Source organism: Plecotus auritus (genome assembly GCF_963455305.1).
Source record: "Plecotus auritus genome assembly, chromosome: 9".
In the NCBI taxonomy this organism is placed as follows: Eukaryota; Metazoa; Chordata; class Mammalia; order Chiroptera; family Vespertilionidae; genus Plecotus; species Plecotus auritus.
Window position 1 is genome coordinate 94115573 of NC_137783.1, and position 27896 is coordinate 94143468.

Sequence of the window (27896 nt, forward strand, 5' to 3'; positions counted from 1 at the left end):
TAGGTGCCCAGCAACGGAAGCTCCGCAGGAAGAATTTAACTTGGCCCCCAACTTTCAGAAGCTGAAGTTAAAACAAGTTACCCAACAGGCAGTTTCTCCCCAGCAATTCCTTGCATCCTGAAGATTGGCTGAAGATTTTAACTGTCAAGGTTGAGTTAGATGCAAACATCTCCTAAGGATGATTGAAAGCTAGAAAGACGAGTGCCTATTCAGAAATTGCTTGCCAAGATCCCCTTCCCATAGAGTTCTACAAGGTCTTGCTTTTGGGAATGTGAGCTCTGGAGCATATGACTAGTCACAGGTCTCTGTGGCAGGTAGGTGAGAACACAGCCAAAGGCTGATGGATGCTTAGCGCCTGTCTCTAAACCACCTTTCATCTCCCCAAAATGAGAGGCAGGGGGACTTTTTGACAATCCATCTGGAAGTACAGCATTTTAATTTGAGCTGGTACTGAAGCAATACAGAAGCTTTATGAGATTCTGACTGGACACGGATACCTCAACTCTCCACATTGCAGGGAAATCTGGAGCTTAGCTCAGTGACAATCTATGATAAGCACCAAACTTCTATGTAGTGTCTTCTACGTGCATAGCACTTTGAGAGCTAGACACTGGAGGATAAACAAAACTAGACAATGTGATCTTAGCCCTAGAAAGCTTAACACACCACCACACCACACACTTCTTTATAATGTGAAAATACAATTCAAACTTCCCTTCTAAGCAAAACACACACACACACACACACACACACACACACAACACAGAGACACAGACAATAGTGCAGTGACAGCTAGAGTGAAAGGGGATGGGGCAAGTGGAGGTGGGCAAAAAGGGGATAAAATAAATAGGGACAGAAAAAGACTTTATTTTGGGCAATGGGTGCACAACGCAGTGTTCAGAGGCTGTTTTGTTGAGTTGTACACTTGAAACCTGTATGATTTTGTGAACCAATGTCACCGCAATAAATTAAATAAAAAATAAATTTTTAAATGTATCTATAATGTTTCAGGGCAAATTAAGTCAAGATAAACATTTTACTGATATCAAAAGAAACTTGACTTATATCAGAATGAAGAACAAGAAATGCTCACAATCACAGCACATTTTATAATCTCTCCATCTGCCCAGGGTTTCCCTACTCATTCAGGTATTTTTTAAGTGTACTAGCTTTTTCTTCATAGCAACCCTTGAAAGCAGTCATCATCTCTCATTTTACAGGTGGGGAGGCCTGGGCTCAGAGAGGTTAACTGCATTTAGAAAATCAATCCACTGATAGGATCCAGAGCAGGGACTAACATCCCAGGGTCTTGGCTCACAGTGATCTCAATGATACCAAGATGTGCTTTCTATATTTCTAAGAAACACGTACTAAGAATAAATTCCTTCTGCATGCATTTTTTTCCTGGCTTCATGACTTATATAAGCAATCCTCTAAGCCAATTATCTATGCATGTTCCCTAAGCCATGTGAGCACTCTGTATCATTTAAACACACTTTCCACGAATGCTCCTGGCTTTCCATTCTGCATCACCCACAATGCATCTGCTTACTGGTACTGGCAGGATTCTCTTACAAATGAAAAAAGGCATAAATTCTGCAACGCAGCATAAATATGGGTCTATGCTGTCCTCCATCTCAAGATGTTTGCTCTAGCAAGTATCTTGTTGGACATCAAGCCTGGTCTTTTGCACTGTCTACTAAGGAACCGATTCAAATGACTTGTTTTCTCTCATTAGTCACTAAGTCCTGGTGGATTAGTTCTGAAACATGCCTTGATGGATTTAAAATAGGAGCATGTGATAGTTTATAACCCCTAAGATCTTGGTGGGAAACTTGCTTTAAGAGACCCAGCACCTCATGGGTGATGCTGATCGCCCATTGCACCCTAAATGCTTCTTCAGATCCTAGTCCCACTAAGAGTTCATTTTGTTTTCTTTTTTCTCTCTTTTTTTATTTTTTTATTTTAAGGAAAATCCACACTGGTTTCCCCTGCAGCTGCACCATTTTTACCAATAATGCACCAGGTTCCAATTTCTCTGCCTCCTCACCAACACTTATTATTTTACTTTTTCGTATTTTACATTACTTTTGCAATACCCATCCTAATGGGGGTGAGTGGTAGAGTCGTTTTTCATGTGGTTTGACTTGCATTTTCCTAATGGCTCCTGATGTTGAACATTTCTCATATGCTCATGGGCCATCTCTGTGTCTTGGAAAGATCAGCTTTTCTTCTTTTTTTTTTATGGTCAATATTTTGTTGTTTATTTAAAAAGAATTTTTTTTAAATACAAATTTATGAAATTGCAAAGTTAGTACAGAGTTCCCCTAAATCCTACTCCTAGTTTCCCCTGTGAAGAATATGTAACATTAATATCGCTCATTTGTTACAATATCGGTGACTCATTATTAACTGAAATCCATACTTTTCCAGATTCTCTGCTGGCTTGGAATCTGGTCTTGGCGCAGATTCAAAGCCAACAGGAATCCCTAATTTAGGGTGCTGTGAAGAAGAAAACTTTACTCAGTAAAAACAGCTCAATTATGATAAGCTCAGCTGTGAGAACAGCTCTGCTGTGATGCAGTGAGGCTGTAACATATTCATAACAGGGGAAACTGGGAGCAAGGCTGTGCGGCTGCCCTGGGACCAGCCCCTCTCTGGCTGCACAGCTCTGCTCTGCTCGCAGCATGCAGGCTGCTTTACGCGCACTGGTGGGCTGTGCTCTGGAGAGACATCCTCAGTGTATCAGCTCAGCCAGGGAGATGCAGTTCAGTTTTTGGTGGAAAGGGAAAGTGCCCATTTTGTTTTCTGGTATAACTTTATATCTTATTTTCGTTCCTAAAATAATTTTCAGTTTTTAGGACTTCATAGTAAAAAATCATACATGAATCAGGCATCTATACTCTAAACAACCAAACAAAAGAAAACAAACAAACAAACACAAACAAAAAAACCACATGAAACTTTAAAAGTACTAAGAAATATTTTATAATATTTCTAAAATCTTGGCAGGGAGAGGTCTTCCTTAAATATGACACAATGTTTGCAAGCCATAAGAAAAAAGGCTAATGGATTGGACCACATAAATTAAAAACATATGAGCAACAATAACAACAAAACAAAAATGCTAGAGAGAAAATTAAAAGACTAAAACAGACCAGAAAAAGATCTTACTTACCACTAAGAAAAAAATAAATACTTCAAAAGAAATTTGGAACAAAGATATGAACTAGCCCTTCACATCAGAGGACATACAACTACCAAAAAATAAAAAAAATAAAAAAATTTAAAAAAAGATGTACAACCTTCACATGACCAGGGAAATATAAATTCAAATGAGAGTCCTTTTTTGTTTATAAAATTGGCAAAATCAGACTTCATTCCCCAATGCTGAATGTATGGGGAACTGGACCCACTCCAACACTGCTAGCAGAAGAGTAATTTGGGGTGACAGTTTCACAGGACAATAGGGCAGCCCTTATTAAAATTTTAATGGCACACATTCTTAGACTGCAATTTCATCTTTGAAACTGCCTACAGAAATACTGTCATAATACTTTTTGCAAGATTGTTTAAAATAGTGATGAACTGAGGGCAATCTAAGTGCCCTTCAGTAAGAAAAGGGTGAATATTTCTGGTGAGTCAATTCTGTAGAATTTCAGACACCCATTAAGAAGAATCAAGTAAGTCTCTTTTTATTAACAAAAGAAGATTTTTTTTAACATCAACTATGATTCATTTAACATATATTTATGAATATGATATAGATATATTATTTTTATAACATAAAAGATACTTATGTATATCTGTGTGTGTGGACACATATACTTATATTTATATGGTACACAACATGGTCTGGAAGACTGCACACTCAAAACTAGTCCAAAAAGAGATTAAAATGGAGAAGATTTTACATTTTATTTTATCGTGTCCTTTAGTGCCTGAAGAATATTCTTTGAAGAACAAAGACTTGTTATTTATTATTTGGTGATTTAAGTACAATCTTCTAACACATCAAACCAGATGGTGGCTCTGTACCACCCCAATGAACTGTCCTGACTATGCCACATTAAGTACTGTCACCAGGTGGACCGTACTTAATGTGACAAGTCATGGTATAAAATATCCCCACTCCTCTGTGCCACTCAATCAAACACCTGTCTTTGCTGAGCCCACTTTCAGAAGATGGAGAAAGCCAAAAAGCAGCTGGTAGTAAATGTTTTACAGCTGCTAAATAAATAAATAAATAAATAAATAAATAAATAAGCAAGCAAGCCAGCCAGCCTCCATACAGCTGTGCTCCGTCTCACTTAGTGGTCATCTTCTAAGTCAGCATGACCCTTAAACATGCCCCAGTGCACTTGAGTCAACGGGGAGAAAGCAGATGAGGACCACCGGGTGGAACTTGTGAAGAGGTGGTTCTCACGGAAGCCAGAGCACTGATGGGAAGACTTGGGTGCGAGTTCTTGGTTTTTCACTTTTTAGACAGATGACCTTGAGCAATATCTGCTCCACCTCTCTGAGTCTCAGCTGTTACAATGGAACACAGAAAATTCCAGCGAAAGAGCACTAAGTAGTTCATGTGTCTGGTATGAGGAGGACAGTAAATGGGATGCTTACTGTGAAAGCCTTCTGCAGAGGACAAAGCATTTTATAGGGTGTTATTTCTATTTCCTCCACATAGTCCACTGACTGGAGATCCTTTTCAGGGGGACATGATGCTCTTTCAAAGTGCAAATACTCCTGCTAAAGTTCAGCATCATTTGACAACCTCATGTCCATCACTGTAATAAAATAATCTGGCAACTAGTTGAGTTTGGTTTCTGTGTTCAGAGAGTGAAGAAGCTGACAGGAGTGGGGACTGCATTTTGAAGCAGGAGGGCCAGTCTGGTGGGGTAGGAGAGTCCAAAGCACTTAATTTCTGGGCAGAACAACAAAGAAAGGTAGAGGGCAATGTCCTCAAATCCCAGATGGAGGGTCAGCAAGAACCAGGCAGGAGCTAGAGCCCACCCAACCCAAAGAGCTGGTCTGTACATTAAAAACCACAGTCTTTCTAGGCACTGCCCTGTCCTCTTGTGAGGAAGAGGAAAAGAAAGGTGGCTCATGGAAGCTTCGACCTCTCCTTTGCCCATAGTTAATATCTGCTTAGACTCAGAAAAGTAATCCAAGAATTTCTAGATTGCCTTAAAACTGCACAGTTCGAAGTGAGAGCAACACCCTGATTTTAGAAGCTGAAGAAGCCAAATAGCCCCATTGTTTTATTAGTGAGAGCTCTCTCAGGTTAAGTGATTTCCTCAAAGTCAATGCTAAATGGCTAGTTACTGGCCAAACCGGTGCTAGGACCCATGGTTCTCAGCTTAGGGGACTGCTTTTATCTCCATCACCCACACACAATGGGGAACTGGTGATCTCTGAGACAAGTCAAAGGCTATATGCAGCAGGAGAGAAACTTTTTTTTTTTAAATATATTTTATTGATATTTTTACAGAGAAGAAGGGAGAGGGATAGAGAGCTAGAAACATCGATGAGAGAGAATCATCGATCAGCTGCCTCCTGCACACCTCCCACTGGGGATGTGCCTGCAACCAAGGTACATGCCCTTGACCGGAATCGAACCCGGGACCCTTCAGTCCACAGGCCGACGCTCTATCCACTGAGCCAAACCGGTTTCGGCAGGAGAGAAACTTTTAACCCACCTTGTAAGAACCTTGGTGAAAGCCATCTGTCTTTTCATGACAAATGATTTTTTTTAAATTGCCAAATAATTTCCTTTTACTAGGATAAAAGAAACCACGCAGACCAGTGTTTTTTAAATGTTTTACAGGTCTCCATCCACTATAAATCTTGGCTTCTGACTCTTCTGAAGCACTCTGCTCTAAAATAAGAACCTATCAGAGTTGAACATGCCAAGGAATTCCACATTGTCCTGGTCTTTCAAATACAATGTGACCTAGTGCTGTCCATTCCCTGCTTCACTCTGCTTGAACTATAAAGAAATTTTAATTATCTGATTCCATGTTTCTGACTCCTGGATTTGCAAAGTAGAAAAAATAATAATAAAATGAAATCTACCATTCTGCCTATGCTGCCTTTTAATAGGAAGCCTACAGATTTTTTTTTCCTTTTTATTCAGGAAAGAAAAAGTCAGTAACAAGTTGCATGATAAGCAGAAGCAACTCCATATCTTTTTATAAATATGACTGAAAAGCTATCTACACTGCATAAAAATATCTTCAAGTTATGGTTATGCCTATTTCACATTGAAAAATGACTGGGTAAAGGAGAGGGAACTTCTAAGTTTCTGTTTCAAAGGTAATCTACACATATATAAGCCTAATATGCAAATTGTTCCCTCAGGAGTTTGACTGGGAGATTGGGAGTTCAATTGCTCGCTATGATGTGCACTGACCACCAGAGGGTGGTGCGGAACGAAGGAAGGCCTCAGCTGGCAGCTGGCAGCCGGGGAAGGAAGGCCCCGACCGGCAGCTGGAAGGCCCCCGATTGGCCCTGATCACCGACCAGGCCTAGGGACCCAACCCATGCACGAATTTTGTGCACCAGGCCTCTAGTAGTAGAATAAGGAAGCAGCTACTTCATACCGGGGCCTGTGAATGTTGATTCCAGGAGAGATTTAGTCTCCAAATTTTTTACAGAATTATTCAATTGTGACTCACTAATCTAGGTAATAATGGAATCAATATAGGGCCCTATTTCTAAGTGAGTCTTGGGAGTAAATAAGCAGATAGGAAATAAGCCCTCAGTTTGGATGAAGTAGGGATAAGAGTGGGGAGGGATGGGCTCCTGCCTTGATGAATGTAGACTGTGTCAGGAGAACATACCAGTTGGCTTTGCCTGGTCCTGAGAGTGTGTATTAGGAGTAACAGGCTCCATGCTTGTTTGGATGCCTTTAGGCCAGCACCCACCATGGTAAACATGGTCCAACATCATCTCCATTATATCCACCATAAACTACAACCATCTTGATGGATGTAATCAAGGGAAGAAAAGCTGTCATGAAGTAAAGAATGGAGACTGGGGCAGGCAACTAACCGGCTGGTTCAAATGCTCCCCTATTTGTCCACTGCACCTAATAAGCAGTACTACATTAAGCATGTTCAATTCACATGAAGAGGGATGAGAAGGATCAGCATCAACTGTTTCTCCCTGGTATTTAATTCTTCTAATTAAGAAGGCAGCTTTCACAAAGACTAAGCTGAGGTCTACAATATTGTGGGAGATGACTTTTGTCCTCCCAATAGTCATCATCCTGCTGTTGCTTAAATAACACTTTATTTAATTGTAGAGCCAATATGCCCAAATCCAGGTGACTGTCATAGCTGATCTTCTTTGCAGCTAAAATGTGACTCAGGTTAGGGCCAGTGGTCGGCAAACTGTGGCTCGCGAGCCACATGCGGCTCTTTGGCCCCTTGAGTGTGGCTCTTCCACAAAATACCATGGCCTGGGCGAGTCTATTTTGAAGAAGTGGCGTTAGAAGAAGTTTAAGTTTAAAAAATTTGGCTCTCAAAAGAAATTTCAATTGTACTGTTGATATTTGGCTCTGTTGACTAATGAGTTTGCCGACCACTGGGTTAGGCCAATGAGATTAGCATAAATGACAGGCAGCAGGGCCTTTCCTTCTTCTTTCCTGAATGGAGATGTGATGTCTAGAATTCAGTAGCCATTTTGCAAACACATAGGGAAAAAAAGATGAAAGAAATCTATGAGAATCACAGAAACAATGGACCCAATATTGCTGAGGCCCTAAACCAAAGCTAGCAACCACCCATCCCTGTTTAAGCTGTTGTAGTCAGGTTTTCTATTACTTGCTGCCAAATGCATTTTTAAACAATACAAATTTTCTACCTTGTTACGAAATTAGATAAAATATATTTAGATATAACTAAGGGGGGGGTGGACTTTAAAAATAGCCAAAATAAAAAAGAAAAGTTAAGGAACACCAAAGTAATCTTAAGCTTGCTGATGTGACAAGTGCCAATCTCTTTATCCTATTTTCAATCACAGCCACTAACATAAGACAGTTTCCTGAGAGCAGAGATGCATTAATTCAGAAATTCCATTCCACATTCATATCAGTATCATTTATCACTTAAGACTGTCAAAGAAAACCCCTGTTCTCCAAGAAGATAACAGATATAGCTATTTTATGTTAGTGGAGTGACTCCCAACAATAATGACAGTATCATTTATAAAGCGCTTACTGTGTACCTTGACGCTGGAGTTTTAAATATACTCTCATTTTACCTTAAGACAATGCTATGAGGTAGGATTAATTAGGCACTTTTTTTCAGATGGAGAAACTGGGTTTAGAAACTAGTGAGTATATGATGAAGCCTGTGGGAACTCAGTGCTCAGCGTTCTTAGTAATGTTATGTTGCCTACTCAAGAAACACTGCTGGTTTTAAACTATTTGACCAACATGAATATGGCTTGGGAGCAAGACCCTAAGTTATCAGGGCTTAGGCATGCATGAAAGGAATGCACACATCCTCACAAATAAAGAATGGCCCCTAAAATATGTCACTCAAGCTGCTGCAGACATGCCCCAGCCCTGCCTTCCAAAAGCACAGACACCATTGTAGCCACATGTCAAGTGAGACCTAAGGTAAGGAGTTATTGTCAGAATGAGAAAATGTCTGTCTTCAATTACAGCTCAAGTAAAAATGAGAGGAGGAGGAGGAGGAGGAGGAGGAGGAGGAGGAAGAGGAGGAGGAGGTGGAGGAGGGGGAGGAGGAGGAGGATACTCATTCTGTACAACTAGACAGTCACCAATAACGGGACCAAGGTTTCTAACTTCATAGCAACCATCAACCTGAGGGCCTTCTACCTTTCTCAGCAAAACATTCTTTCATGCACCTCAGGCACAGAGAGCAAAATTTTTCACTGTTTGTACTATAAGAAATCAGAGAAGAAGCATCCCCAGGTCCCTACCAACTGTTTGGAGCTGTCAGGGCTGGCAGACAAATCCGACAGCACCAAGTTAAGCTTGTCATAATTGCACCTTAATGACTTTACAAGCTGTAGGACTCTCACCTGCTCCAAATGTCACGCAAAGATCCCCAGAGAATATTCAGATCCCGGAGGTCTCTCCCCAGAGCCTTGACAGAATTTACCTAACGCGCTGGAAATAGATTTTGAATGTTATCAGATGAAAGGTCCTGGTTCCAAGAATATCACTGCAAGACTCATCTTCCAATTCTGGTGTGGCAGGACTCAGTGAGGAACTACAAAGAGTTCCAGTGGGGAGGAACATCAGAGATAATTGGTATTTTCTTCCAAGCATCTTCAGATCAAGTATAATTGTCAGGAAATGGGTTAAGGCCACCATTCATGTACTGTTTTGCTTTGTTATCTTACATTCACTTGATCTCCTTGGACTGTAAGACAAGGCCTACGTTTAGCCCGGGTCTGCATTTCAGCAATTAAGGTTTTTGATGACGACTGTATGAACATTTTCAAAGCCCTTACATCTATACCTATCATCTTAAAGGTACAGTCGCTTGAATAAAACTGGTGACTAGATTTACACTGTCTTGAGTGAAGTGAGCAGACACTCAAGTGGGAGTTTACGAAAGTTTCCCACACAGAAGAATATTCAAAATAAAAAGAAGATTGTATTTAGAATTGATCTGATGCTAACGACCATGACAGGGGTCACCATAAGAGCTTACTATCTCCACTCAAGATACATCTGCACCTACATAGTACCTCCACATCGGAACTGACTCAGATCCACAGCTTGGCTCTGCAATTCGGAGTCACAGTGTTTCTTTAGAGAAAGTTAAGCCTCTTGGCAGGGTTTTTCACTCTCTTTGCTCAGAATAATAATCTCAGAAGCAGTATTTTTTGCATTATATTTGTTTAATTATATCACCTTAATTACGCCTTTGTAACCCTCCCTCAGCACAATAAATTAATAATCTAAAAACCACTTCTAAAAAATGGAGAAGTTTTTTAGTAAGATCTTTCATTCTCTCCTCTCTTTGAAGACTTATCTATTTCATGCCAAGACCTTATCAAATTTGATTTAATTACAAAATTTCCTATCCCAAAGGATTTGGGTTTTATACCAAACAAGCTTAAGCATTATTCCTTAGCAAAGTGTGAGTATAAAACAAAGTTCACTTCTTATTACATTCAATCTCTGAGGGGAATGACCTCTGCAAAGAAGAAAAACAAATATCCAAGGATAATATCAATGAAATGAGTATCACTTTAAAGAATAACACATCAATATGGTCTCAAAGTATGAGTTAGATCTTTACTGCTACCTGAACTACCACTACACCCAAAACATACAACTCAAAGAAAGGTCCCAACCAATAAACTTGCTAAGGATCATTTTTACAGTAAGCCTTTTACATTAAGAGAATGTGTGAGCCAGCATTTTCTAAACTATTAGTTCCATAAACGAATTTTTGCTGTAAAGTAAGTGGGGGAGGGGCTGCATTCTGCATGTCAATGGTGCCTAGGATCAGTGCTGAAGCAGACTAACACACTGCCTAAATGTAGTCTCCAAATGTGTTGTCAGCTTCCACGATTATGATTCCATAAGTCAATGGAGAGTGATTTATCATTATGATGCCAGATCTCAGGACTACTGCTATAACCCATGTTGGAGATTCACAATGCTCATCAGCAAATTCAAGGTTATGAAAAGCATAAATAAGCAAAACCTGCTTACTTCCTTTAGTCCAATGTTTGCCAAAATCTTTTGGCCATGGGAACTCCTTCTGTCCTTCTCCTCTCCAGCCCTCTCCCATAACTATTAACATTTTTCCATCAAATAAAGTTTGGAAAATACTAACATAAGCAAGTCCATTATTTTCATAACCCTCATATTCTTAGAATCTCACTTTTATACACACTAGATCAGAAATGGTAAATATACAGGAATGCTCATATTAGGAATTTATTACAAAAGGACTCCCTGAGTGGTTCCTATTCAGAGCTCAGTTTCCCTATCTCCTACAATAAAACTACAGAACTATAAAAGAGAAAATGACTTTCAGAAGCAGATTTCCATAGTCTTTCACTGATGTATAAGACCTTAAGGGTGGGAATCATTTCTTACTCACTTCTGTATCAGCAACATTTCACACAGGGTATTAAATGAGTCAACGTTTGTTATGGGAGCTCTTAAAATGAAGGTTTACATTATTATATTGACTAAACACAAGAAGAGTTTATAAAGTCTTTTTAATATCATGAATTGAAGCAAAAATAGTTTATCATTGCCTAATATCTCAGAAAATCAAACAATGTTTGTTTGAAGTCTAACACTTTGCATTTGGCCAATCTTTTCATGTCACCTGTTGAACACATATTGTTCACTACTTGTCAGCTTGACTCATTCCAGACTATCAATCAATGATACCCCAATCTATTTGAGCAAGGATGGAAAACTATAACCCAAAGGAAGGCTTTTACCTTTTCCACCTCCTATTTGTGACAATATGAATTACACAGGGGCGGGGATCCTGTTTTCTTTACCCTATGACTTTCAGAGAGGTGTGTAATAATCATTTTGGAGTGTATCATTTTCAGACTGATCATTTCATATAAGCAAATGATCAAAGCTCTTCCATTGGATTGAAGATCTCAAGAAAGGAGGACGTTTGTTTTGTTCACTGATGGTTCTAGGAGAGTGCCAGGCATGCTGGCTCCAAAAATAGTTGTGAATAGATGAGGAAATTAATGAATTCCACATTCAGCACATGCACTTTTTCAAATATGCATGATTCTGACCTTCCTTCTCTCCAGCCCTTCTTCCCTCCCTCCCACCATCCTTCTTTCCTTCCTTCCTTCATTGGGACTAACCTATCTACCTTCAGAATCATCAGTACTCAAATCTCAATTCCTCATCTGCTACCTCCTTGTTGGCGCAGCCAATATGTTCTATATATGCAAGGATTAATTGGGAAGGTGAATGGTTTATTCATTCTTTGGCCCCAGAATGGTAAAAGATTGGAATGTAGGAAATCATTGCCTGAAAGCTAATAAGGCTATTAAATAGTTGACTCCACTTAGCACAGCAGCACAGAGGTCCCACAGACCTTCCCTAACCTAGACCCATGATCAAAAAGTTGATTGAAATACAATGATTCCAAAGTGTATTTCCCTCAACATAAAAGTTGGGCACCATGCAATTTCAGCCACAATTTACTTTGTATGCATTTCTCTGCCTAATTTTGCAGAGACTTTACAAAACGGACCTACAATTTGGTTGTGTGATTTGCCAAGGCTAACCCAAGCAGTTAATTGTGCAGTGCTCAAGAAGTAAATCATCTCCAATTCAACTTCTAAAGCCTGGCCAGCTGGGGGCATATTTCTGGCATGATATTAAGAGGACCTTTGTGAATAGAAAAACAGACATTTAGATTAGTTTTTTAAACCAAAGCAACTAATAAATATGTATTTTGTGTTTATTTCTTCAAAGACCAATATACCGCTGCCAACGAGCATGTTATCTTAGAGCACAGACTGTGTCTGAGAACTGAAACCTCACACTTTTCAGCTAAATGAGACCTGTACCTGCTGAGCTCCAAGTGGAGTATCTTCTTTATGCTTCCTAGGTAATCGCTTCTTCCTATCCATTTTGTATGCCTCATTCTGCTTTGTTCCAGGCATATCAGAGAACTGTAGACTCTCCCTTTGGGGATCTTTCAGCCTAGCATCGTCTATTCATTTTTTACTTGGGAACCCTTTCTTCACCATAATGTGTAATCACTGGAAACCCCTTAGGAAATCTTTTAATCATTTCATCCTCTTTTTGCCGAGTATATGATAAGGGATTTAAAATAAAGCATTTCACTTGAGATCAATACATTATTAAAGATTTTATCATAAAGTTCATTTAAAACAATTTTAATAAGTTTCATTATGTATGAAGACAATCTCAACCTTTCCCCATTTAATAAGTAATATATGCTGCTTAATTTACTTTAAATTTATAAGAAAAATAATGATTTGTCTACCATTAAAATTTTAAATATCATCATATCAGATTTTATTTTAGGGATCAAGCACATATTAAAATGTAAATTGAGTTTTAAATATTCAATATTGTTTCATAAATAAATACATTTTGGAAGTGATGATTAAGTATTTGTATCATATACCTGCACAACTTTTTAATAATTTTCATGTTTTCAGGTTTTGATTTGCATGCACCTCTCAACAAATAATGGTAGAGTGGGTATAAATAATTTTTAACCTTAGCAAATGAAGAGCCAAAGTGGATGAAATAGACATTGTATTTTATATTTTAGCATCTGTTATGCTATATAAGAACTCCGATCAATTCATCTTTGATATGCTCAGGACAATCTCAAGGTTATTAGCAGGATTTTAATTTCTATGCTTGTTAACTTATTTGTATGTCAACATCAAAGTTTCTTATGTTTCTTCTTTTTAAACAAAAAGTTCATAAGGTTCTAAATTAATGTGTATTAATCTGCTTGGGCTGCAATAAAAAAAAACATGGAAAGCTGGGTGGCTTAAATAGCAAAATACTAATTCTCACAGTTCTGGAGGATGGGAAGTCCAAGTTCAAAGCACCAGCTGTTTCAATTCCTGGTAAGGACTCTCTTCCTGGCCTGCAGACTGTAGCCACCTTTTCACTGTGTCCTCACTCGGAGGAGAAAGGTCTCTGGTTTTTCTTCCTCTTTTTACAAGGACACTTGCCTTGTTGGATTAGGGCCCCGCCCTTATTACCTCATTTAACCTTTATCACCTCCTCACAGGCCCTATCTCGGAATCAACTGAGGGTTAGGGCTTCAACATATGAGTTTGGGGTTGACAGGAATATCCAGTCCATAACAGTATGGTTAAGAGTACAGATGCAATAAGTATAATAATGCTCAAGGCTCCAACCTTAGTCGCTCTAGGTAAGTGACTAAGTTCTGAGCATGGTCATCTTACCTTCTCTAACTACCACAGGTTTGCTCAGGAAGCTTTCAAACGGTTACACTTTAAAAGAAGAAGTTCGAGGGAAGGAGCTGGAGAGGAGCTCCATTTTACAGCTGAAGACAAAGGAGGCTGGCCATAGGCCTGACAGAGAACAGAGTTAGGAACCAGGGTCTCTAGGACAACTCAAGGGCCCCATCTACAGCTCCACACTCTGACCCAGTCTTGTTCACTTCCACAGAGAAGTTCTGCAATGTTCTACCAGGCAAGTTTGCTGGTGAAGCAAACATTAACCCAGCAGGAAGTGGCCCGATGGTACTCAGAGCACCATCAGGCTGTAATTACTTAGTGGCCAAAAGTCAGAAGCATGAGCAGAAACAGAAACAAAAGCCCAAACTCCAATTCCCAGGCCCACAATATGAAGACATTAAAAACAAACCAACAAGCCTGCAGTGCATACTACCACTCCATCACTTCTGAAGAGTAAAACACCCTTTCTTTTCTACCAAACCAGACAGGCGCTCTTGTTTCATACAATGAAGAGCTCAGTAATTTTTAGTAAACACAAAAAATGAGCAAATTTGGATTCATTTGATAAAGTTTTATACCAAAAGTATGATACTATCTCCATGTGTAAACCTGAAAATTAGAATCTGTTAAAAGATACATAATCCAATGACCTTAATTGTTAATACCTAAAACCACAAAACTCTTCTTATTTCTAGGATTGGACCAAGACTCTAATCATTTTCCAGTGGTCTTCACTTTTGAGAATCCCACACAACTTTCCTTGATATTTGGAGGTTTAAGCAATGATTATTCTGAGGCAATCCTAAAGAGCCACGGGGGGCGAGGGGGATGCAAAGTAGGAAAAAGCACGTCAAGTTGACCACATTCACAGAAGATAATGCTAGAACATACAAAATGCCCTCAATGTTTAGCCTCTTAAAATTTTAACACACCAGAATCCATTACAGTAAGTTCTGCTGCAACAAAACATGTGTTCTTAAAAGTACCTATGCTATGCAAGTGGGGCCATAAAAACCAGAGAGGGCTTATAGAGAACATGGGATCAGCAGTATAACACTGAAAAAGGATATCAGTAACATTAAATCAAAATCAGAAGCTTAATAAAAATGGTAGCACAGTTCTACATATGTAAAATGGTTAAGAAATCCATAAATGCTACAATATTAATGGCACTTTACCCCATAAAAAGCCTAGAGTTTGCCTAGAATTGGGTGTGGGAAAGAATGCATCTTGTGAGTTGTCCTGCAGCATGGAAGAAGGGTGAGATGACATTAATTGGAAAGCTGTAACACCAAATGTGGTTGGGTGGGGCTCGTAACACATGGGTAAACTGAGGCTGTAGATGACCAGATGTGTATGTGCATGCGTTTAATTATCGTTCAGCTGGCTGTAATTTGTAGTTCCCTGCATTCACCTACTGTTTCTCCAGGAGGAAACGGGACATACACAAATGAAAAACATTTGTGTTATGTCTGTTCCCTAACATATCAAACTAGAGGCCTGGTCATGAAAATCGTGCATGGGGGGAGGGGTCTCTCAGCCCGGCCTGCACCCTCTTGCAACCCGGGACCCCTCGGAGGATGTTGGACTGCCAGTTTAGGCCCAATCCCACTAGGATCTGCCTAAACTGGCAGTTGGACATCCCTCTCACAATCCAGGACCACTGGCTCCTAACCACTCGCCTGCCTGCCTGCCTGATCACCCCTAACCACTCACCTGCCTGCTGGATCGCCTGTAACTGTTTGCCTGCCTGCCTGGTTGCCCCTAACTGCTGGCCTGCCTGCCTGACCACCCCTAACCACTCTGCCTGCCTGACTGCCTGACCACCCCTAACCACTCTCCTGCCTGCCTGATCGCCCCTTAACCACTTGCCTGCCTGCTTGATTACCCCTAACTCCTCTGCCTGCCTCGTTTGGAAGGTCGTTTGGCTGTCCAGTCTAATTAGCATATTACGCTTTTATTATTATAGATGCTTTGGAACAAATCCTCATTTTTCAAAAGAAGTGTTTTAACAGAACTGATTCTACTGAGAATTGATTAAACTTAAAAAAAATAAATAAAGGCTCAAATTCAGAGATTAGAAAGTTGGGAATGATTTCAGGATCATTTAAGATATTATATCACAGGTAATATTAAGATATTAGTACCTTTGAACTTTATTTTCTATTAAGGGTTTTGCCTCTCTCCCTTAGGGACCTCTCATAATTTTTAAGACTCAGTCTGAAGCAGAGAAAATACTGAAGGAGAGAAACTTTAAGAAGAAAAACAAACGCTTAGGTCATGTCCATGGATATGGTACCTCATCTGATATGTAACACCTACCAAGGTGCCTTAATAGTTGTTTGGAAAATATATAATTATCCCACAAGCACATTCCTACTGGTTCAAGTGAAAAGATACATAAAACCCAAAAACAGATGTGAAAAGAGAACGTTATCTATTTGTTGGGTTCTCTCCATCATATATTTTGAGGTTCATGAAAAGTCAGAGAACTGGGGTACACAGTAATTTCTAAGAGGACTGTCACTACATCACTGCTACAGAAGTAACTACAGGGGAGGGCAAAAGTGGCTTCAGAGTTGTAATACAAATAAATAATACAATAATGAATAAATAATACAAGAAAAAAGTCTGTTTCACATACAACTGTAAACCTACTTTTGCCCACCCCTACTTTTGTATTGTTTCATGTGGTGGAAAATGACTTGAGGACCCTATTCACCTACGTTCACAGGTTTGAAAATATGTGCAAAAGAAGCCTGTCCTTTCAAAAGCAGCCCTGTTTTCCCCAATATGCATGTAAGAAACGTAGAATTCTCCAAGTTCACCTAAAGAGGAAAAGGAAAAGATTTTGCAGTGACTGTTAAGCAATATGGCCTGTTAGAATCTACTTCAAAAACATTTAGATATTTCACATTCAGTGAATGTTACTGAACACCTACCATGTACCAGGACAGATGCCAACTTTCAGAACAAACTCCCTGATGGTGGCAGCTGGAGCCTGCATTATTCAAACACCGCACAGGTGAGCCTTATGACCATCCCCAGGTTGAGAGCCACCAATTAAGTACATGAAAAGGTAGCACAGTTTATGTAAGGGATAAAGCCAGTTGAAATTCCAGAAAATAAAGCTTAAAAACTTGGAACTTAAGAAAAATTGCATATCAAGAAGTATCTGGAGTTATTTTCCTTATTTATTTCGTCTTTGTATTAAGAAGGAGGTGTTTGGGATACAACATTGGAGGGGAAACTTAAGGTCTTCAGGAGAATGTGCTGATCTGAGCCATTCCTATTGATTTTTTTTCTCCTCACCCAAGGATATGTTTTCCATCCATTGATTTTTAGAGAGAGAGTGGAAGGGAGAGGGAGAGAAAGAGAGAAGCACTGATGTGAGAGAGATACATCAATTGGTTGCCTCCCAAATACCCCTGACCAAAGCCAGGAGTCTGCAACCCAGGTCCCTGCCTTTTACTGGAATCTGGAATCTGGAATTGAACCTGGGACCCTTCAGTCCGCAGGCCGACACTCTATCCACTGAGCCAAATTGGCTAGGGGCCCTATTGATTCTGAATGGAAGGTCACCCATCCCTGCTGACACATTAAGGAAATCAGAAAACTTGGTGACAGAGACACTACATACACTATGGGAAATGGGGGTGCAAGATGGCCGAGGGAGAGAACCAGGCTCTGAAGTCTGGGCCTTACTATCCCTACTCAACCTCCAGTGGTCCCAGTGGGAACCTCTGAGCCAGAGTCAAGGAAATAAAACTTTTCCCCTTTACAGAGAGCATCTCCCCTTCAATATCTGCAGTACTGCAAGTCTCTTCTCAAAGGCTAACCACTAAAGGATCAAGTTTGTTTTGCTACTATCACTAGGTTGTGTAAGTAGATGCATCAATACGCCCTTTTGGAGGGAGCACTTCCCACATGCTCTTTGGACCAAATTTTTAAAGTAATATATAAAATGAGTTGACTTAAATCGGGTATCCAAACATACACCTTTCCTTCATTCGTGGCTGAGACAAATTGATGAACAGAGCTAAGACTCCAACCCACATCACATGCCCTGAGTAACAACTGTAAAAGAAAATATCGTTAAAGGGATCTCCATCTCCAATAAAATAAAACCTACATTACTAGCAAAGAGACTTCATCAATCACCAACACTTAAGAAAATAAGGCATATTCATTTTTTTTCCAGTAAAGCTCAGTTGGCTTCAAACTGTATAAATTCCATAGTGATGTGCAATGTTTTTGGAATTATGTTTCTTAACCAAAGGTATGGGGTTGTTTTTTTTTGAGAGATAACAGGCAATTGATATTCTAGTTTTAATTACTTTAAGTAGAAAGTTTAAAAACATAACCGCATGGTCTATCCTATATAATAAAGAGGGAATATGCAAATTGCCGTCACTCTGCCACAAAGATGGTGGCACCCACAGTGGAGGTGGGGGGGGGTGGTTTTCCATAACACAAGATGATTGCACCCACAGCAGAGGCTGAGTTTCTATAACGAGCCTTAACGAGCAATCATCAGGGACCCCAGGCCACGCCCCCCACATGGCAGGGCTTGATGGGGGACCTCAGGCCAAGTCCCCCATCCTGGCACTGGGCCAGGGGACCTGAGGCTGCTCCCCCTGCCCCAATGCCAAGCCAGGGGACCTGAGGCCATGCCCCCACCCTGGTGCTGGGCCCGGGGACCTCAGGCCACGCCCCCTGACTGGCAGGGCTTGACAGGGGACCTCAAGGTGCGCCCCCCCACCCCAGTGCTGGGCCGGGGGGACCTCAGGCTACTCCCCTCGCCCCAGGCCGGGGGACCTCAGGCCACATCCCCCGCCCAGCCTTGCTTGACAAAGAACCTGAGACTGCGCTCCCCTTCCAGTGAGGCTTGATGGGGGACCTGAGGCTGCACCCCTCTCCCAGCACCAGGCTGGGGGACCTGAGGCTGCGCCCTCCGCCCAACGGGGATTGACGGGAAACCTCAAGGCGTGCCCCCCTGCCCAGCAGGGCTTGACAGGGAATCTCTTGCCGCATCCCCCACCCGGCAGGGCTTGACGGGGGACCTCAAGGGGTGCCCCCCTGCCCGGAGGGGCTTGACAGGGGACCTCAATGCACGCCCCCTCCCGGCCCGGGCTGGGGGACCTCAGGCCACGCCCCCCACCCCTGCACCATCCAGGGGACCTGAGGCTGCGCCCCTCTCCTGGCAGGGCTTGACAAGGGTGGGACCAGCCGGGTCTGGATCTAGCCCAATGGGGGGTGGGGAGCAACCTGGTCTGGGTCTCACACGATTTTGAGGCACACGTGCGTGAGCGGGGACTTGACTCTCGGTCCCATGGTGTGCCCCGGACTCTGACAGGAGGAAGATTTTCATATACATTTTACTAATTTTCTTTCATCTCTGACACTTCTATTATAGAGAAAGGGAAAATAGCAATATTAAAATATTTCCTCTAATTAATCCCCTTTTAATGTGCACGAATTTCGTGCACCGGGCCACTAGTATTTCTATAAGAGTTATTAAGATTCTTTTGCCTGTGCTTTATTTTATACCTGAATTCTGAACACAGAAAATTTATTCTAAACATACATTAAAAAAGGAAATATGGGTGATCTATGTTTATCATGCATGTATTTATCCATCCTAAAGTAAATAACCTATGTGTTACTATTCATTTAAATAATCTCTAACTTTCTTCACTCTGATTACTCAAATGCACTGTAATTTTTCATTGATAAAATGTAATCTGCTAAATTAAAATATTCTTATCTTGGGAAAGGACCACAACTCCTATTCCCAAAGTTTACAGAAATCATTGAGAATGTTGACTATTCATGCACCACATGTCTTCATTGGTAAGTGACAGATTTTAAATGAAACATCATGGAATCAGCCTTGTTGTGTGTTTTTTTCCCTTGAATACATGTAAATAGACTTTACATCAATAGCCACAAGATTGCCAAGATTATTTTTCTTTTATATACCAAAAAAATCAGACAGATCTAATAGGATAAGCTACAGAAGTTAAGCAAAAACTCCCAATCCAATCTTCCATCAAGAGCCAATTAGTTGAAGGCCTTAGAAATAGAACAATGCCCCAATTCTTTGCAGCAGCAAATTACAGAAGCCCTTACCTTTTAGTCAGAAAAAGTGACAGATAACTAGCATAATAAACTCAACAGACATGCCTGCAATGAACATTTCTCAGTGGACTCCCTCTACAGCCCCAAAGCACTGTGCATAAAAACCCCAGCCTGCCTGCTCCATCCTTCACTGTCTGAGATACCCGCTACCAGGGTAACAAGAAAGGGCCGAATGAAGCAGCAATCTTAGTTTCTTAAAAACCTTTGTCCTGGGAAAAGAGAGGAGAAAAGAGCAAGGGGTGGGGAGAGGGAAAGGAGGAGAAGAACAGAATAATTACTTTCAGGAAGGTGAAGTGGTGTTTGCCATAAACTAAATGCACAGCGACCAGCTTTTTAAGTTTGAATGGCTCTGCTTGCAAGCTCCTAAAGCCCCTACTTCTGCCACTTGAGGGGAGAAAAGTCCGTGTGTGTGTGTGTGTGTGTGTGTGTGTGTGTGTGTGTGTGTGTGTGTCTGAGAGAGAGAGCCAATGTATAGACAGGGAAGGGACTGGGGATGGCTGAAGGAACGGAGGCCAGTGGAGGGGTGGGGGAGAGTGCTAGGATGTGACCCACATATGGAATGAGCATTAGAACAATGGGGCCAGGACAGCCAAACCAGTGCACTCTGGGGCAGCAGTTTTCAAAACAAGGCTTCACAGCTTTGCAGGAAAGTGTGTGTGTGGGGGGGGGGGGGGGGGTAGGGAAACATAATACAAAAACAAGCTAATTGAAATAAGCAACTGGACACAAAAGGAGCTGACCAAATCACCAGCAACTGGGACACTGTGGGCTCCTGGAGTTCATTTCCATGCAGCCTGTAGGCTTTTTCCTTCCTCACTGGAACGCTTTTGGTCCCTGGGGTCTAGAATTCCAGAGGACCCAATTAACACCACACTTGGCTAGCTCCCTGGTCTGATCAATATGAAATAAGCTGCCTTTTAGCATCTCCATAAAATAAAAGAGCCCCCAAACTGGAGCTGCTGCTTTTTTATTTCCTCTGTAGTGTAACAGCCAATGAGCGCTGAGGGGCAGGGGAGCCACACACATATGAAACATTAAGAGAGGATAGAAAGGGCACGATGATGGGGTTGGACATACTGAAGCATCTTAAATCTGATAGAGTTGTGAAGTCAATGAAATCAGCTCCTGCATCCTGAGGCTGTGGGCTGTCAGCAGCGTTTCACATGTGAGGCGTTTGAGCTTAAACTCACTGGGACTCTAATGATTGCTGTGTTCTGCGTAACATAATTCTGTCTTTTGGCAAAGGATGCATTCATACACATCTCAGAAACACTTAACTGGTAAACCTTGCACGGTTCCCCCAGTAACCTTCACAAAGCTTTCCTTACAAGTGGTATCCTCTCTGGTTCTGATTCTATTTCACTGTCAAACAACTGATTTTTTTTTTTCAAAGCCCAGAGATAAAACAACATCAAAAATAACATTGCTAGATATAAGTATTTCATTAAAAAATAAAAATAAAAAAGGAATGATTCTCAAATGGGACTTCCATCCCAGTAGCTTTTATTTAATAATACTTTATTTCTAGTGCAATGAGTGTGATATAATAGTGCAAAGCATTTCTACATTCTGCTTACTCTGGAAATGCAGATATTCAAACAACCTGTGAAATAAGAGATGGCAGCAAAACTTTCCAAACACACACACAAACACACACACACAGAGTCAATTTCAGAATGAGTGCCATGTTTCTTGTGTTGTAATTCTAATATTTAGATTTCAAAAGTATGGAACCAGAAAAAAAAATGTCCATGGTAAATTCAAGGCTAGAATAGCTAGGTTCTCAGCTATAGCAAAACACACACACACACACACACACACACAAACAAACAAACAAAATCACCTAAACATCAAATTTCCATAAGAATAAGCTCAAGATAAAATGTTCATGGAGAAAAAGATCCTTAATTCCCATGTGTTACAAAAGCCTTACCAGTTCAATCACGGAATATGAAAACCTGTGTTTAAATCATTTTTAGGCAATGACACAAACTGAGGAGGAAAATAAAATAAGTGACAGGAAAGAGGGGCTGTCAACACCAACTCCAAAGTTCATGCTCCTTGGCTTGATCTTGTATTTCATATAACACAGACTTCTACAGGGGAATAATGGGCCTCTTCTTGGGAGGTCTGGTTCTTTAAAATCTAAGTTTGAAGAAACTTGGGCTGTGGCTTAATCTGAGAGATAAAATGACGTTGGATTAGCTGGTGGCTGGGCTGGGGCTGGAGACTTACAAGTATTCGCTGGTGTTTACAGCTGCAACTGCAAGTCATAGTCCAGGTAATGTTGCAGCTAAAGGTCCAAAGTGTGCTCCTCCGAGCAGTGATCTTTTGGATGTGGCAAAGCTGAGCTTCTCACCAAACAAAAAGGACGCTTTTTATTTGCATTTACTTTTGTTTCATTTGATTGTCATTTTGCCTAGCCAGGTCATGAATCAAATCAAAGGAAGAAGACTTTCAAAATGCTATATTCCAGCTTCAACTTGATGTTGTTTTTGTCTCTGCTGTTTTGAAATATGAGAGCCAGAATGTAAATGGGCTGTATTGTCATGCATGGGGGCTGCCTCAGGCAAAATATTCCTATTAAGTGGGAGCATTCCAGGTATTGTGGGGCCTGAAGCAAAGCACAGGAGGATCCTCTTTAAGTAAAGTGTATAAAATTAGGAATTGAAAATTAAGCAGAAGGTGTTGGAAAGGGCCCATGAAAGTGAAGGGGTCTGAAGCTTAAGCTTCAATACATTCACAGTATACAGAGTGTCCCAAAAATGCATAAGCACTTCGGATGATTATAAAGTCAGTGTTTATTAACATTACAGTTAATTTTCAAAAGTTAAGAGTCTACAGAAAAGAATACCTTTTTTTTTTTTTTTTTTTTGGTCAATGCCTATTTTTAAACTGATAACCTTTCTAATCCAGGCACTGCTGATAACATGAAGCAAAGGAATCTCAAACATCAGGAATCATTTCCTTCCATATTGTGCACCCTCAATTCATCCACTATTACCAGTTTTGTACCGTAAATTTCATCTTTGATGTATCCCCATTAAAAAAAAAGGTCTAGTGGCACTTTAGGATAAATTTCCTTTGTTCAAAGTTTAGTCTGACTTCACCCATTATTACAAATCAGTTCAACTTAAAAAGGAGTGAAAATTAAGTGAGTTATCAGCTGTGAAAGTGTGCATACATTTTTGGGACACTCTATATATGATTCTACTATCAATGGGACCTCTCTCAAGAGTGCCTCAAGGGGCCCAGCCAGGGTGGCTCAATGGTTGAGCATCAAACTATGAACCAGGAGGTCACAGTTCAATTCCCAGTCAGGGCATATGCCAGGGTTGCAGACTCCATCCCCAGTGAGAAGATTCTCTTTCATCATTGATGTTTCTATCTATCTCTCCCTTCCTCTTTGAAATCAATATATATATATATATATATATATATATATATATATATATATATTTTTTTTTTTTTTTTTTTTTAAAGAGCACCTCAAGGATAGGAAGGCCCAGGTACTAAGGAGAGCTGGAACTTCCTCCTCAGTAGAAGTATGAGTATCTTTTCTTATTGGTGATAAGAGGAGAGAGGAGCCTTGAGAAGCTAAAAAATTTATTCTGCATATTCAAGTAAAATGATAACACCAAAGTCTCCATGTGCTTTTATTTTCTTAGATGACTAGGTCTGTTCAGAGATAGGATATAAGAGAGTTAGTGGATCCACTAGTTCACTGAAGCTTAGTGTCTCCTAAAGAAAAGAGAGTTCTCCCTTCTTTTTCTGAATTTCAAATTTACAAAAAAAGTTGAAAAGCTAGTATAACTTTCCCACTTACCTGTCACTCAGCTTTCCCAGATTATATAACATTATAACAATTATAGGAAACTAATATTGATGCTATACTATGAGCTAATCAACAGACGATTCAGTTTTTGCCAACTGTCATGGGTATGTCCCTTTGCTGGTTCAGAATCCAATTCAGGAACCCACACTGCATCTAATTATCAAGTCTCCTTAGTCTCTAGTATCTGTGACATTTCCTCAATCTTTCTTTGTCTTGCATGACCTTGACCTTTGAAGAGCATTGGCTAGTTATTTTGTAGATTGTCTTTCAACTTAGGTTTATCTGATATATCTTCATGATTAATTTAAGGCATGCCTTTTGGGAAAGACTATCATAGAAATGATGTTCTCCTTTCTTCTGCATCACATGAAGAGGTACATGACATTGATTTGTCTCATTACTGGTGATACTTTGATCATTTGGTTAAGGTCATGGTTGCTAGGTTTCTCCACTGTAAAATTATTATTGTCCCCTTTTAACGTATATATTTCTTATGGTGAGATACTTTGGGACCATACAGATATCCTGTTTATACTTCCACCCACTAATTTTAACACACGTTGATGCTTTTCTCACCTGCAACAATTATTGCTGTGTTGTTTGCCAAAAAATAATTTTATATTTCCATTATTCCTTCTCCATTTATTAATTAGAATTCTACTGTAAGAAAGAGCTGCCCCTTCTAGAATAGGGACCTTTACAAGAGAAATATTATAAAAACTGAATTATCCCTAACCCAACATGGTTGGTTTATCCATAAAATAGCACCTCTGTGCCACCCAGACAGTGATGGTATGAACATTCCGAAACCTGCCCTTTCAACCCTCTGCAGCTTTCAAGCTTCTTCGGCAGCTCCACAGCAGCAAAGCAGAGGGCAGAGGCGATGCGAGGACCAAGAAATGCCATCAGTTTCCCACTAGCCACTATGGCTTATAATGAGAAAGGTTTGTAACAAATGGATAACTTTTCTTACAAATGTCTAGGAAGCAAACTTAGCCAATACATCCAATGTATGTCATTTTTCTGGTCCAGAATTGAATTCAGCAACTCACACCTCATTCTGTTGTCAGGCCTGGGTTGCTCTGGCTCATGTAAAGGATCACACCTGCCCAGCATGATATACCTGCCCTGCAAAAGGCAATGAATGGCCAACATTCCACACTGCACATCTGCTCACCACCAACTCCCAGTCCAACCTGATCGCCTTGTCTGTGCTTCCTCTGAGCCCTGCCTCCACTTGCCTGCTCCAAGTTAATGAAAGATCTAGTTCTAGACTGAAGCTGTCTCCTTAACTTTCATCCTTCAAATAATGCCCTCCCAGGTAGAAACAGCACAGACCTCATCTTTCCCACACTAGTGGGTCCTGATCAAAGATAAGACCCAGATACTAACAGTCTTTTGTCCCTGCACATCTACAAACACCTGAGAGAACCACAAGCTGGCTGAACGTACTGGCTATTAGACTACAATTCCAGTCATGCAAACTCACACAAATAAAAATAAACTCAGTCAAGAGGAAACTCGGTGAGAGCAAAGGCAGATATTCATTCCAGAAAGAGAGGAGCACATTGTTACCGTGATTGAGGCACACACTTGCCCAAGGTACAACTCCTCACCAATTCTTCCTCAGGAATCTGTAAAGTAGAGGAACCTGCCCTGGGGTTTGGGCCTATATCAGACACTGCCAGAAAGAGCAAGGACAGAACTGAGAAGCAGAACACTGGATCATTAACATCCCAGAGAAATCTCCCAGGGGGAACCCTGATGCACTGTGCAGGAGGAAGGCACAGGAGCTACCTAGACCCCTCTGAGGCGCCATAGAGAGGTGTACTTGGGCACACTCCTCAAGCAGGCAAGCCTCGGGGAATCACCTAGTAAGGATGAGGGTGGGAAAAAGTCTTAGGAGGAAAGGTTACAGAGTTACTTGGAAACCACATTACATGTTTCCCTTACTTCCTACGTATATACCCCACAAATACCCTTTAAAATCACTAAAACAGAATAATCTCCAAATCCCACAGGCTTTCAATCAAAATCTGTATACAACCACACAATTGCTAAAACAGGGCTCTGTATTGATTATTTATTATTGGTATCTACGTAAAACCTTTTAAATTGCATTTTAATAGGCTGTTAACACTTTCTCAAGATTTGCAACACCAGGTGCTAACATCCAAAATTAATGATGATGTAATAAGGTGAATCCAATCCACTCCCTGTTAGGATACCATTGTTTCCATGACTGCCCATCCCAAGAAGGAAATATTTCATAAAGGAAAAAAAATGAAAAAGCTACTTCAGCACCTAAGCTGCTACTGGAACTCTGAGCTAAACAATAGACGTATTGCTCTTAAATTAATTTGTATGGTCATAATTCCAAAGACCTTTTAGACTCTATAAGAACAAAATGCTGAAGCACTGTCTTCCCCTTGGTTTAAAGTATATGGCTCAATACTTCAAATCCCAGGGTAATCAAAACTATTAGTCCCTCCAACTGTTAACTATCCAGGTGGTACGTTTATGAGTCAGAAAACTAAACAGATGTAAATCTTTGAAAGATATTCACGAGATACAACCACAAGGGCTGACATAAGAGATGAAGCTCTCCATTCTGACAAATGGGTAAAGAATGCCTATCACCATTCAATAAAGAGAGGGAAAATGGAAAAGGAAATAATGCAAAAGAACTTAAAAACTAGCACCAACAGACCAATCCTAATTTACACAAATAAAAGAGAAATATGCAAATTGACCATCACTTCACAACGCCCACCAGCCAATCAGGAGTGAGTATGAAAATTAACCTGACAAAGATGGCAGTGGCCCCACCCCCAGCCACTCTGGGCCTCTGGGCAGCATGCATGCAGGCGCGGAGTGGCCGGGCGGGGCGGGAAGCCTGCTGTGAGGAGGGGGGCGGGGGGGCAGAGGGAGCTACAGGAGCGGTGCTAAAGCTGGAACGAAGACTGAAGGCTCTGGGCAGGAGCGAAGATGGAAGGCGGCAGCCAGAGCGAAGGCCTGGGTCCTGGGAGCTGGAAGAAAACCGATGCTAGCAGCCAGGGGAAGGAAGGCCTATTGCACGAATCTTGGTGCAACAGGCCTCTAGTTCTACAACAAAATTTTACCTCCAAATTTATATATACATTTTTTGAAAAACTGATTTCTACTTAAAGGGGTTTCCTCCACTGTACATTGTGAATCAGCACAAATTTAAAATTATACACGGGCTCTCAATCCCCCCCATTAATTCACATGGATCAAGCATCCATAGACACATCATACTATGGTAGAGACTAAGCATCTTTCATCCAAACTACACTCTCCTGATGTCCATGCCCACCCCCTTGACTCATACCCTGAATAGCTCTACAACCTATTTTTCCACAAACACTTGCTCTGCTCATTAGCTATGCACTAAAATACAAGATGACAATGCCTGGCTCTGTGCTTATTTCCATAGTCGTTATGAAGTAAATACCATTTTGGTGAGTAAAATTAAAGGAAACCCAGGTACATGACAGGACTTCTTTCCCTTCTTTGGAACCGTATTTACACAGCACTGCCAGAAAGTTCACCAACACCATACAATTGTGAAATGGTTTATACAAACAGTGATTATAATAATAAATTCCAACTTGAGACCATTTCTCATTCAAAACAGGTCTACGTGTTCCATTTGGGTTTTCCTGCCAGCACGGGAAAAAAAAATGTTTGCAAATGTAGAGACTGTAAAGGCAGCACCTTCCATGCTACTTAAGAGGTTAGATAATATTCCCCAAAGGGTGCTTTCTATCAATACTTTTTAGCATTTTTTTTTCTTTCTTTCCCTAAATTAAGCCTAATATACACATAAATGGTGCCACGCCTGAAAGGAGAAAAAAAAGCTTAGGAAATAAAACAACCTTTCCAGTAATATGCTTAACATGAGAAAAGGTTAGGCAGATAATTACCATTTACATTTACACAA